The sequence below is a fragment of the Balaenoptera ricei genome, chromosome 17 (genome assembly GCF_028023285.1).
Source record: "Balaenoptera ricei isolate mBalRic1 chromosome 17, mBalRic1.hap2, whole genome shotgun sequence".
NCBI classification, from domain to species: domain Eukaryota; kingdom Metazoa; phylum Chordata; class Mammalia; order Artiodactyla; family Balaenopteridae; genus Balaenoptera; species Balaenoptera ricei.
In genome coordinates, this window is record NC_082655.1 from 14,322,949 (window position 1) to 14,335,198 (window position 12,250).

The 12,250-nt window shown below is 38.2% G+C and overlaps 1 protein-coding gene and 1 non-coding gene across 14 annotated transcripts in view; one reads left to right on the top strand and one right to left on the bottom strand.

Annotated features, from left to right (window-relative positions):
* The window catches only part of LRATD2 (LRAT domain containing 2), a 714,718-nt gene that overhangs the window by 523,756 nt on the left and 178,712 nt on the right, over positions 1–12,250 (top strand). The window lies entirely within an intron of this gene.
* LOC132352142 (U6 spliceosomal RNA) lies at positions 697–799 on the bottom strand. Its single transcript, XR_009498609.1, has one exon. It is a non-coding gene; the product is annotated as a U6 spliceosomal RNA (small nuclear RNA).

Genomic DNA, 12,250 nt, shown 5'->3' on the forward strand with positions numbered 1-12,250 from the left:
CTTCTCTCTAGATGCCTCACCAACCAAGGATTACTGTTATCTTTAAATTAGCAATTTTTCTTTAATCATGGTAAAAAAATGCATATAAAATTTACCATCTTAACTATTTTTAAGAGTACAGTTCAGTAGTGTTAAGTATATTCACATTGCCCTCTTTAGAGCTTCTTCAGCTTGCAAAACTGAAACTCTATGCCAATTGAACGCCAATTCCCTATTTCCCCCTCTTTCAGCCCCTGGCAACGACCATTTTATTCTGTTTCTGTGAGTTTGACTACTTTAGATACCTCATGTAAGTGGAATCATATAGCATTTATCTCTGGGTGACTGGCTTATTTCTCTTAGCATAATGTCCTCAAGGTTTATCCATGTTGTAACATGTGACAGGATTTCCTTTTTTTTTTTCAAGCTGAATAATATTCCATTGCATGTATATGCCACATTTTCTTTATCCATTCATCTGTCCATGGATATTTGGGTTGCTTCTACCTCTTAGATGTTGTGAGTAATGCTGCAATGAACTTGAGTATGCAAATAACTCTTTGAGATCCTATGTTGAATTCTCTTGGCTATACACCCAGAAATGGGATTCCTGGATCATATGGTATTTCTATTTTTAACTTTTGAGGAATCTCCATTCTGTTTTCCATAGTGGCTGTATCACTTTTCATTCCTACCAACAGTACACAAAGGATTCCAAAAAATATGGAAAGCTTCATGAATTCACATGTCATCCTTGTGAAGGGACCATGCAAGTCTTCTCTGTATTGTTTCAATTTTAGCATACATGCTGCTGAAGCAACCACTAAATCTTAAAATTTTGAGATGATTTTCAGAACTTATTAACAAATCCCATGTGGGTGGCAGGCTGAGTCTCCCAGATTTATAAAAAAAAAAAAAATACATGTTTGAATAACTAATTTTATTTTAAGAGGAATCAGATCAATGGTCAAGGAAAAGTTACTAATAGGAAGCCCTCAAAGCATAGTCCCATACCAGAGCATCACTGGAGAACTTGCTAGAAATGCAGACTCTCAGGCCACACCCCAGAAACTTACTGAATCAGAAATTCTGCAGGTTGGGTCCAGCAATCTGTGTTTTTAAGGCCTTCTAGGGGCTATTGATGCATACTAAAGTCTGAAGCACTCTCTACATTTTGATTTTATTGATCTTAGAAAGAACCCTCTAAGCTCTAATACTTTTCCTATTAATGCTTGAAATGCCAATACATTTATTCCTTTTTGTTTTATATTACTTTTTTTGGTTGTTTGATTGCCTGGTCGGTGAAACAGCCTTGCTCTAAGCATCAGTGACTTCAGGATTAGAAGCAGGCTCAGGCAGTAGTTCACATTATAAATTGTAACTATAGTAACTTCTTAGTCATGACGTAAAATGACTAAGTCTGTAAAATGAGAAGACTAGATCAAAGATGGCAAATCTCTGCCTTACATGCCACAACCACTTTTCCAAAGCCCAAGGCAGACATTGCTAATTGATCAAGACACTCTATACCTCCCAGTGCAGATAGAGTCTCAGAATCTTTCTTAACACAGCCCTACCAAAAAATTAGTTATGTCATGAGATGAAATCCATTTGCTACCAGATAATCTTCATTGCCCCATTTATCTCTGTCTTTAAATAATATGGACTCCCAATACTATCAACTCTAGGCTGTTCTCTAGAACTGTAAATACTCTGTGAGCTTAGTTTCCTCATCTATAAGATACTACTGATGTTATCTACCTCATGGGGTTTTTAGGAAGATTAAACAAAATAATGCATTTGAACCAGCTAGATCAGCACTAGACACAAAGTTTTTTAAATGTCATTAAACCTTAGTTCCTGTATTCTTTACTCTTATTTACATTTTTTTTCTGACCACTCACCTTATCCTTGGCTAGCAACCATAGCTGATCAAGCTCAGTGTTTCTCTGAGAAGTATAAGTGCTCCTGGTATTGGCTTGGCCATAACGAGAATTGACTGATTTCTTAGCCTTTGCCTCTGTTGCAGTGTTTTCCTCACCACTCTGCTTACCAAGTCTGCACACTGATTCAAACAAGTAGCCTTTGGGTGAAAAGGGAACATTTTTACTTCTTATTTAAACTAATCTCACAACAGCAAAATCTAAATAATCATCTTCTCCAGCACAAAACTAAACTTTGCACACATATAACCAATGTTCTAGTGTTGACTTAATATGATGTTAATGAGGATGTTTCCCTCTTGGATTAGATGCAAAGAAGTTAAGATTTCTTGATGACTATGCATGTGCAAAAGCTTTGTTAGCCAATTTGCTATTATATCTGATTTATTCTGCTCAAGAACACTCCGAGATATGTATAACTACACTGTTCCTGATTTACAGATAAGAAAATTGAGGTTCAGAGACCTTAAGAAACATAACTAGTCATAAGCTTAAAAGAAGGATCAGCTACCTAATTTGCAGGGGCCAGTTCAAAATGAAGATGCAAGTCCTCTTTAGTCAAAAAATTATTAAGAATTTCAAGACAAATACTGTAGAGCATTAAGCCAAGCACAGGGCCCTCTGAGCATGGGCTGTGGGCTACTGCACAGGCTATACGCCCATGAAGCTGGCCCTGCTTGTGTCAGAACTCATTCCAAAACCTATGTCACTTTTCTATTTCATCATATATGAGAGCCAAGCGACTTTATGGAACCTAAAAGTTTAGAATAGGAAACAATGCTTCTGGGTGCAGTATGGAGTTTTTTTGAAGTAATCACAAGCAAGCCTCTGTAGCTGTTTACATATAAACCAAAGGGTGACAAAATCTTGGGACTCAAACAGAAATGCCATGGAACCCTCTTCAGTAGGTGCAATTTATTGGATAAAAATAAATGATGGACTCCATTGCTTCACTTTATTTCCCTCCATCTTATAATTCCAAGAACCCCAGCATGGTTCTCTTAGACCCAATGGGGTTTTGGATGAATGGATTCATCCAGCAATTCATTAAGTGATGATGAAAAGGAGGCAGAATCTTGGAAGTAGGAACCCTGTAGACCCCACATAGAGAAGCTATAACAGTGTTACTGTCAAAAGCCCAGAGGGTGCTGAAGCCAAGAGCTTAGAAGAAGAGAAGCAGCTGTGATTGATAGGTATAATGACCCAAATGGAGCAGTGAGAGTGGAAATTCAGGGCAGATGCAGGGCAGATCGACAGGACTTCATGGGAGAACCTCCTCCCACATTCTCCTACCATGAGATGTGTCTCCTACCATGAGACAAGAAGAAAAGAAAAAGAGTGGCCTGGGCTTTGCAACTATGCAGGTCATGGTTGGGGCCCAAGTTGTCATTTTGAATTTCACCCTCCAAGGACTTTAGTGTGACAGTTATTTATGATGACACAATTATCCTGTGATGCTTGCCTTAAAAATCTAGCTGCTTCTGCCCCTGACATTCTGAGAATAATAGAAACTGACTGAATCATTAGCGGTTGCCCCAGTCTCACAGGTGTCTTTGTCACCCTCTTCACCAAATCTCACTCCACATTTTGTTCTACTTCGTGACTGGTGGGTGGGCTGTAACTGACAGAAGAATCTGAATTATCATCTTTTCAAACATGAGTTTAAACTAGGTCTGTATGACTTCATCGGTTTAGGGCAAGGGTTAAGAAATATCTGATTTTACCAGATGCAAATTTGCAGAGGTGATGAGAGTCAAAAAGTTCTTATTATTCAGTAAGGGATCTTGCTGAGACATCCAAAGCACCTCAAGGTTTTAACACCTTTTAAAAATCACTTTCTTCAAGTCCATGTACTGCCTGGTCTTATTAAGATCAGACAGACCCAGGCTAGTGTCTCAATCTTGCCACTAGCTGTGTGACCTTGGTCTAATTACTCATCTTTTTTTGGATCTCAAATTTCTCAATGAAGATAATAACTACCATTCAAGCCTGATGTAAAATTAAATGAAATAGTACAAGTGCAAGGGTTTAGTAGAGTCTCTGTTCTATTGTAGCTTCTCAAGTAATATTTGCTTCATGATAAGTGATTTCATGAACGGGCAATCAACACATGGAAAAAATGGGGTTTTTTTTCTTTTCTTACACTTTCTCATTCCAGAGTCACCTAAGACATAAACATGAAACATAAACACTCTATTTATTCTTACATAGAAATTTATAGTTTATAAAATGAGGCGTTATCTCATTTAATCCTTGTAGAAGTTCTTGAGTGACAGTTTAGGAAGGGGTTGTCATTTCCATTTTATAGAAAAAGAAAGTAGGCTAAGGGCAGTAATTTTAATTTAATTAACAAATCCATACATTTGAAAGAAGGAAGGAAGGAAGGAAAGGAGGAAGGGAGGAAGGGAGGAAGGAAAAAAGGAGGAAGGATGGGGCTCAAGTCCAGGTCCTTTAACTTTAAATTCTTTCCATTTTAGAAAACCACCATCCCATATATCCTTGAACACTGAAGCAACCCATCTGTAATCATTGGACCTGATTAATGGCTTAATCTGTCTATGGTGTAATTTCTGGAAAACACAAAGGAGACTTTTCATATAAGGCTGTCAGAAAAGATTCAGGCTCAGAAGAAGCATCTTTTAATCACCTTCAGTTGTGTTATCTCCAAGACGGCTTCTAGTGGATCAGAGATTAGGACACATAGTCATTTCAAATGTGTCATTCTCAGTGTTCTCACCTGCCAGTCAGAACCTAGAACAATTTCAGATGAAGCCATGGACAGGTTTATGATGAATGAGTGCTTTTAGATTAGACACCAAAGGGGTGGACGAACTCAGAAATTCCAAGAACACTTGGCTCCCTAAATAGAATGATGACGCTGAGCACTGAAGTGAAAACTCTAAATACAGTATCCCATTTAGTCTCCCCATATGCCTGCAAAGTAGACAGTTTTATCCCCATTGTATAAATAAGAATCTGTAGCTCATAGAATTTAGGTAACTTGTCCAAAATTAGTGGCTGAGCTTCAATGTAAACCCTGACTTGTCTGAACCCAAAACCCACGTTTTAACACCTGACCAGGAGTTCTCAACTAGCAGTCCACAGATCAGAGCAGGGCTGACAAGAAAGGAAAAATACAGATATCCCCGTTCCATTTGATCACCAGTGTTCTAACTCAGTACATCTGGGATGGAGCCCCTAATTCTGTATCTTTAGCAGATGTTCTGGGTAATTATAAGGGACAGGTAGGTTTGAAAAGCTTTCCCATGTGCCTCCTCAGGAGACAAATACATATTTTGTAGAGAAATGGTACCTGGTGTACTCAGCACTTAGCTGGTGTGATGGGTATGAATTGCTCCTTGACACCCAAGGTGCATGAACAATCCTATTTCTCTATATTTGCAAATCAATTATGTCCTTTCAAACTCTCACTTAACTACGCTAATTAGTCATTTTGTATGACCTTGGAACATGCTAGAAGTTCTCAGGATTACTCAAAAATTAGGAAGGAGCCTTTTCTTCGGCTCCTCACCGTCATCACCATTGCTCAATCTGCTGCACCGGTTCTCCTCGTTTGCACAAGCCGCAGAGTCACCAGCCCTTCCTGTAGGCACCCTGTTGCTCCCTGGCTGTGACCCTGAACTCCTCTTCTTTTAAGACCCCATTCCCTGTATGCTATTGGGGGTAGTTCTCACTAACTCAAGAAAACCAGAAGTGCAATCATCCTTCCCGATCTCAGAAGAGCTCCCCTAATCTCCTCCTAACCTACCAAGCGAAGTAGCCCTTTACTCTCAACCCTAGGACCACTGTCCACTTGTCTTTCTCCACATTTTTTCTTTAACAAGGAAATTTAATGATTGACTAGGATGCATAAAATATTTTAGGTCCCAGAATCAACAGATAGCAGTTTTGTCTTTTCTGGGAATACGATTAGTCTGAAAATGCATGAGTTAGTCTTCTATCCCCAAGGACGAACAGCTACTTCTACAAAGCAATGGGAAACACAACACAAGTTTGAGTCTTCTTATTCTGCTACATTAAATTGTCATTAACCCACCTTGGCACTGTTTACAGACTTCAGTGTAAAATAAGACGACATTCAAATCAATGTGCATGTGCTTGGCCATAACAGATGCCTGATACTGAGTGAGCAAAATATGGGAAACAAAACAAATACAAAATATGGCCCCTTCCCCACAGAGACTTTATAATCCTATTGTGAAATAGAGTATATGTGAAATGACCCTGAACTTTTACACATTGGGATTCCTTTCTTTGTTCTATTATCACTACCTTTGGGCATTCTGAATCTAGGCCTTACATCCTGCCCTCTCCCCGCCAAAAATTAAAACGTTGATATTATGGTTATTCTCTTTACACTACAAGATAAGGTGTGGCAAGGTACTTTGAAAGCTGTAAAATTTTATACTAAAGTACCAGAAATTCTTAAAAGTAAGGGGAAAAAGTAGAGAGTTTTTTCACTGCAATATGCAACCACCTCACTTCTGGCTTCATCTTATCTTTTCTACCCTAATTTCTTCTTTGCTCCACTGTCCTCATCCTCTTAGGCTTATCTTTATTCACAGGTAGCATTGTTTTCTATGTAAAAAATCCCAAGTATTGACCTAAAACAATAAAACAGCCAGTTATTTTACCAGCAAAATAGGTTTATTCAGGTACAACAAAGAATCGCAATTTGAGACACAATCTATGGCAAATCACCGGTGAGTCAAGAGAACGAAGGAGAGGAAAATTCTGTTATAGAGGAGAAGGGAGAGTTGAGAGGGGCAGTTATAAAGAGTCCGTCAGAGGAAACTGGGAGTTTGAAGTGAGGTGGCTTTTCATTGGCTGAGTTGTGACAGTCTCTCATTAGCTTGCTTGTTGCCAGTCAAGAAGAAATTCTTCCTTCCTCCTTCTGGCTAGTAAAGTAGTAACCTCTGGAATCTTTCTTTTTCAAGTTAAATAGATTTTCTTGAGTTGGCCTAAAGTACATTAAGCATTCCACCCCCAAACCCTAGCAGAAACAGTTATATTATAAATATAAAATTTCTCTAATGCTAGTTCGCACATGCCAGGCTCCTAGCAGGGACCCTACACTTTGCCTGTGTTATCTCACTCAACCCTCACAATAATGTTATAGAGTCAAAACATCACACATGTTCTCAAGATTGAGCAAACTGCACTTCCAAGAAGTTAGAAAATTTGCCCCAAGTCATACAAGTGATTTGGAACCCAGGTATATTTATGCAGAAAACCGCAGTGCCTTTCTTACTCTGCGACTATAGACACCTATTATTACATCTATTTTTCAAACACTGTATGGTTCTTATCTTTTGCTGGTCACAATTCAAAATGCCTTACAAATATTAATTTATTTAATACTCATAACCACTTATTAGGTAGGTGTTATTAATATCCCCATTTTAAAAATTAAATAACTGACTTCATTTTCTGAGTCTCTGACTCATTTTCTAAAAACAGTTTCTAAGAGTCCCAGACAGCTCTAGCAGAAACTGATTCAATAACAGACAATATACCTCCAAGGTCAAACTCACCAACCCTGTACTTGAGACAAGGCCATTTGGAAGACTGGGCAAAATCCTTTGAAGTGGCTTCTATAAAATTCAGGCCAAAACAATAAAACAAAAACAAATCAAATTTAATTTTCCTTGGAAAAATTATGGCAAACAGAGAGATGACATCAGCTGACATTTGTGCAAGTTGCTATTTTAATACATATTCATTTGAAAGGGTGCCTGAAAATATAATAAAGTGAAAGGATCCAAGAAGCTTCTGTCAAAAGTACTCAGTCTTTCTTTCCTCTTTTCACTTAACAAAAAAGGGAAAAGAATAAGAGGAGGAAAAAAAGGCAGGGAGGGAGGGAAAGAGAAAGAAAAAGAGAGAGAGGAAGGAGGGAAGGAAGAAAGGAAGGAAGGATGGAAGGAAGGAAGGAAGGGAGAGACAAAAGAAATCAAAGAAAAATTAAAGAAAGAAGTGAAATAATATCCCTTCCAGAAGCTAATGAGATATATGAAATAAGCAAAATATCAAGTGTAATATCCTAGACTTAGTGTCAGCTAAGGTCAAGTCTTTCTTCCATCCCTCAAGAACTGTATGACCATTGACAAGTTACTTAACCAGTTTAAGTATCAGTTTCTTTACCTGAAAAATTAGAACAATATCTGATTTATAGGATTTTTATGTGATTAAATTAAATAATGTATGTGAAGAGTCTAATACTGTGCCTCACACATAACAGGTAGTAAATAGAAGTTAATCCTTTGTCATCCACTCGCTAGATGTCTCAAATCATGGTAAACCCGGAGAATTGACTGTACCTACTCTAACAAAGTGAGACTTGAGGACATAAAAAAATACAAATGGAAAGCCTTACTTTGAACCATCACCAAATGGTATTTGGATGCCCATTCTCAAAACTAGATGGAATCAGATGATCTCTAGAATCATTACTGCCCTGTAGGAAATATTGATCACTCCCAAATGACCCATCCTAACTATTTCAGATTTCTTAAAACAATGAGCAGAGTAAAAGGTGGTCAAGACTGGTACATCCTAGATATTCTAAGCACTGTTAACACATAAAAATAATAAGTATGTCTTGAGAGTTTCCTCAGTAACATTGTCCTGTCACATAAAATATCAACATCATAGTCTATAAATTGCATTCTTCTTTCCATTTATAAGACATGGCCTGCCTCCTAAATGTTGGAGACTTCCACAGGGAGGAAGTCCATAATTAACCTATTGACTTGAGAACATTCTTCTCACTTTACATCCTTCAGTCAACATTTCTTTTTTACCAAACAGATTTCACTCCTAAAGATTCTGCTTTCAAATTCAGGCTCTTTTAGTTACTAGCTTTGGGCACATTAAATAATCTTTCTTGGCTTCAGTGTTCTCATTTAAAATGTGGAGTTAAGACTATTGTCTTCATAGGGAATCAAATGAGCTAATATGTCAAAATGCCTATCAAAGTGTCTCGGCACACGTTCATTACTCAATATGTGTCAGGTACTGATTTATTTATATTATTACTTATTGTCATTTCTGAGTTGTGTTCCTTATTAATGATCTCAAATAAGTCCATTCTGAACTTATGTCTCCATGCCCCAGACACCATAGCTAAAATCCTGCCCTTCTGAGATAACTTATGGTAACTAATCTAGATGACTTCTGATCAGGTCCTTCAACTAGAGCTTCTGAGGAAACTGTCAGTTGGCTCTCAGTATCCGCGGGTTCTGCATCCACAGATCCAACCAACTGCAGATCCTAAATATAGTGCATGATTTGTGGTTGGTTGAATCCGCGGAACCCGTGGAAATAGATGATGGACTAAGGGACTTAAACATCGGGGATTTTGGTATGAAGGCAAGGATGAGGGTGTCCTGGAACCTATCCCTGGCAGAGGATACTGAGGGATGACTGTACTTGGAAATTTGTTCAGAAGAAAAGGTCCTGTCTTGGATTTAAGCAAGGTTAAGAGCTAGAAATAAATGTATTCTCACTAACCTTGGAAAGGGAGACATGACTGTTCAACTCATTGGTTAATAATCAGGAAGAAAGTGCAGGTAGCTAGGATGACTGATTTGCAGATTACTGAATTCCTCAGGTTATTCTGGAAGAAGGATGGCCACAAGGAGAACTAAGAAAACTAAAATATTAAACCGTGCAGAAACAAGTACATAAGGTCACTCACGGTGTCAAGAATAACATAAATGACATGAGCATGACATGTGCATTCTGGATTTTGAAGAGCTTATGATTCTGTTCATGCATTCTAATGGCATCCTTGAGATAATTAAAATGTCTCAAAAACTAGTGAGTGATGTGTCAAAGCAGATAACTCAATAGAGATGTCAGCTTTCTGTATAAGAGCCATCAAAACAGTGACTAAGATTTAAGGGTAGAAGTGATTTTCTTCTTCCCTGGCCAATTGAAGAAATGACAGTGACTTCTCACTAGCGTATGCTCAATAAAGTATAAGCTTTGGAAAGGAGAGAGGGGGCAGGGGAGGAAGGAAGCTGGGCTGTTTGAAGGACAATATCCCAGTAAATTCTACCCTAAACTGCTGCAAAGACCTAGTTTTACCTCTTCTTCTTATGACAGAAACAACTTTCAAAAATGCTAAAGTAATTCATGTTCTTCCCTGATTAAAACACTTCAGAAAGGTCACATTTCATGGGAAGGACAGTCTTTTGTGACCTATCTTTCAGTCATCTGATGTGCAGTTTTTCATGAACCTTGCAGACAAAATTAATTGACCTCCCTGTCTTGTCTCTACCTTTTATCCACATCTGTTCTGTGTGTTTCTCCAGGATATTTTTGAAATTTTTGTGTCCTGGTTCACGGTACCAATAGGCTCACTCCTACATGTTAAACCATGTCTGATGATGTATCAGTTAAGAGTATAGGCACTGGAATCAGATCACATGAATATGAATGCCAGTCTGCCAGTTACTAGCAGTGGGACTTTTGTCTAACGAGTTAACATTCGTGCCTGAGATTCCTAATCAGTAAATCAGATATAATAATAGTACCTGACTCCTAGGATTTTTATGAGTGTTTAATTGGCTAATACATGTAAAGTTCCTAGTAAAATAAATGTTATTATTTCATGTTTAATAAACACAGTCATCATAGAGTCAGGTCATTGTGGTGGTTCTGGGGAAAGAACGTGGGCCCTGGTGCCATGAAGACCAGAGTCTGAAGCCCAGCTCCTCTGCTAACCAGCTACTTGCCAATTAACAATATCTTTAGCATCACTGCACCATTTCATTTATACAGTGGAGATGAAAATATCTGTAATACACCGTTTGGGAAGATAATTAGATCAAACCACAATAAGGTGTCACTTCTCACTTGTTAGAATGACAATTATCAAAACAAAAGATAAGTGTTGGCCAGGATGTGGAGAAAAGGGAACTTTTGTACACTGTTAGTGGGAATGTAAATTGGTGAAGTCACTATGGAAACCAGTATGGAGTTTCCTCAAAAAACTGAACTACTGTATGAAACAGCAACATCGCTTTTTTTTTTCTTTTTTTAATTTAATTTTTATTTTATATTGGAGTATAGTTAATTTACAGCAATCTCACTTTTGAGTGTATATCTAAAGGAATTGAAATCAGGATCTTAAAGAGATATCTTCATATCCATGTTTATTGCACCATTATTCATAATAGCTAAGACATAGAAGTAGCCTAAATAAAAAGAAGGAAATCCTACCATTTGTGACAACATGAATGAGCCCTGAGGACATCATTCCACATGAAATAAACCTGACAGGGAAGAACAAATACTACATGACCCCAATAACATGAGGAATCTAAAATATTCAAACACATAGAAGCAGAGTAGAATGGTGGTTAGCAGGGGGTGGGAGAGGGAGGAAGCAGAGAGATGTTGGTCAAAGTGTACAAAGTTTTAGGTATGCAAGACAATCGAGTCCTACAGACCTACTACATATGATCATACGTATGCACAACATAGTGCCTATATCATATACTTAAAAATTTGCTAAGAAAGCAGGTCTTATGTTAAAAGGAAAAGGTTTTTTGCTTAAAGCCTGACCCTGTGATGGCCAAAGACCATAAGTAAATTAGTGTTGGTGAATTAGTCTTCTTATGGGATATGACTCTGAATAACTTATAGATAAGCCTTGGCAGGTGAAAGTTCATGCATGAACTCTGAACAGACCTCTGGTCAACCAGCAGATGAACAGTGCAAGATGGTCTTCTTTCAAGGCTGATGGCTATATGTGGGGGAACAGGGGAGAAAAAGGAGAAAGACAGAATTCCTCACTCAGCTTCTTCTCTGCAACCCTTTGCACTTCTGTATCTGGGGGAATTGATTTCTGCAGTTTTCTGGGTGACTGAGCCAAGTGTCAAAAGCCAAGGGCCCTTTGCCTTACGACACCGAATAGCCAATTGATCTAATATCAGTCTTTGTTATAATTGTTTCTTATTTATCTCTTCCTTATTCTGAGTTGTTATGCTGACTCGAGAACCAGTCAGGGAATATGTAAGAATTTGGTGGGTTTGCCTGACCCATTCCCCACCTTTTCTCACAGGTTAGTGATGGCTCCAGGGAGAAAATTGAGCTATTTAAGGGTGGTTGGCAGTGAAGTTCATTTGATGAATAGTAACGATGTCAGGAATAGGTGAGTAAGGTGAATTCAGAAGACATATAGGTAAGAACAAAGACAATGAGTAGTAAGATGCTCTCTATCTAGCCTGGGGAGTACTGGGGAGGTTGGAGAGAAGGAGAACATCTAAGGCACTGCCGATAGGTAGGTTTTGATTCATGTC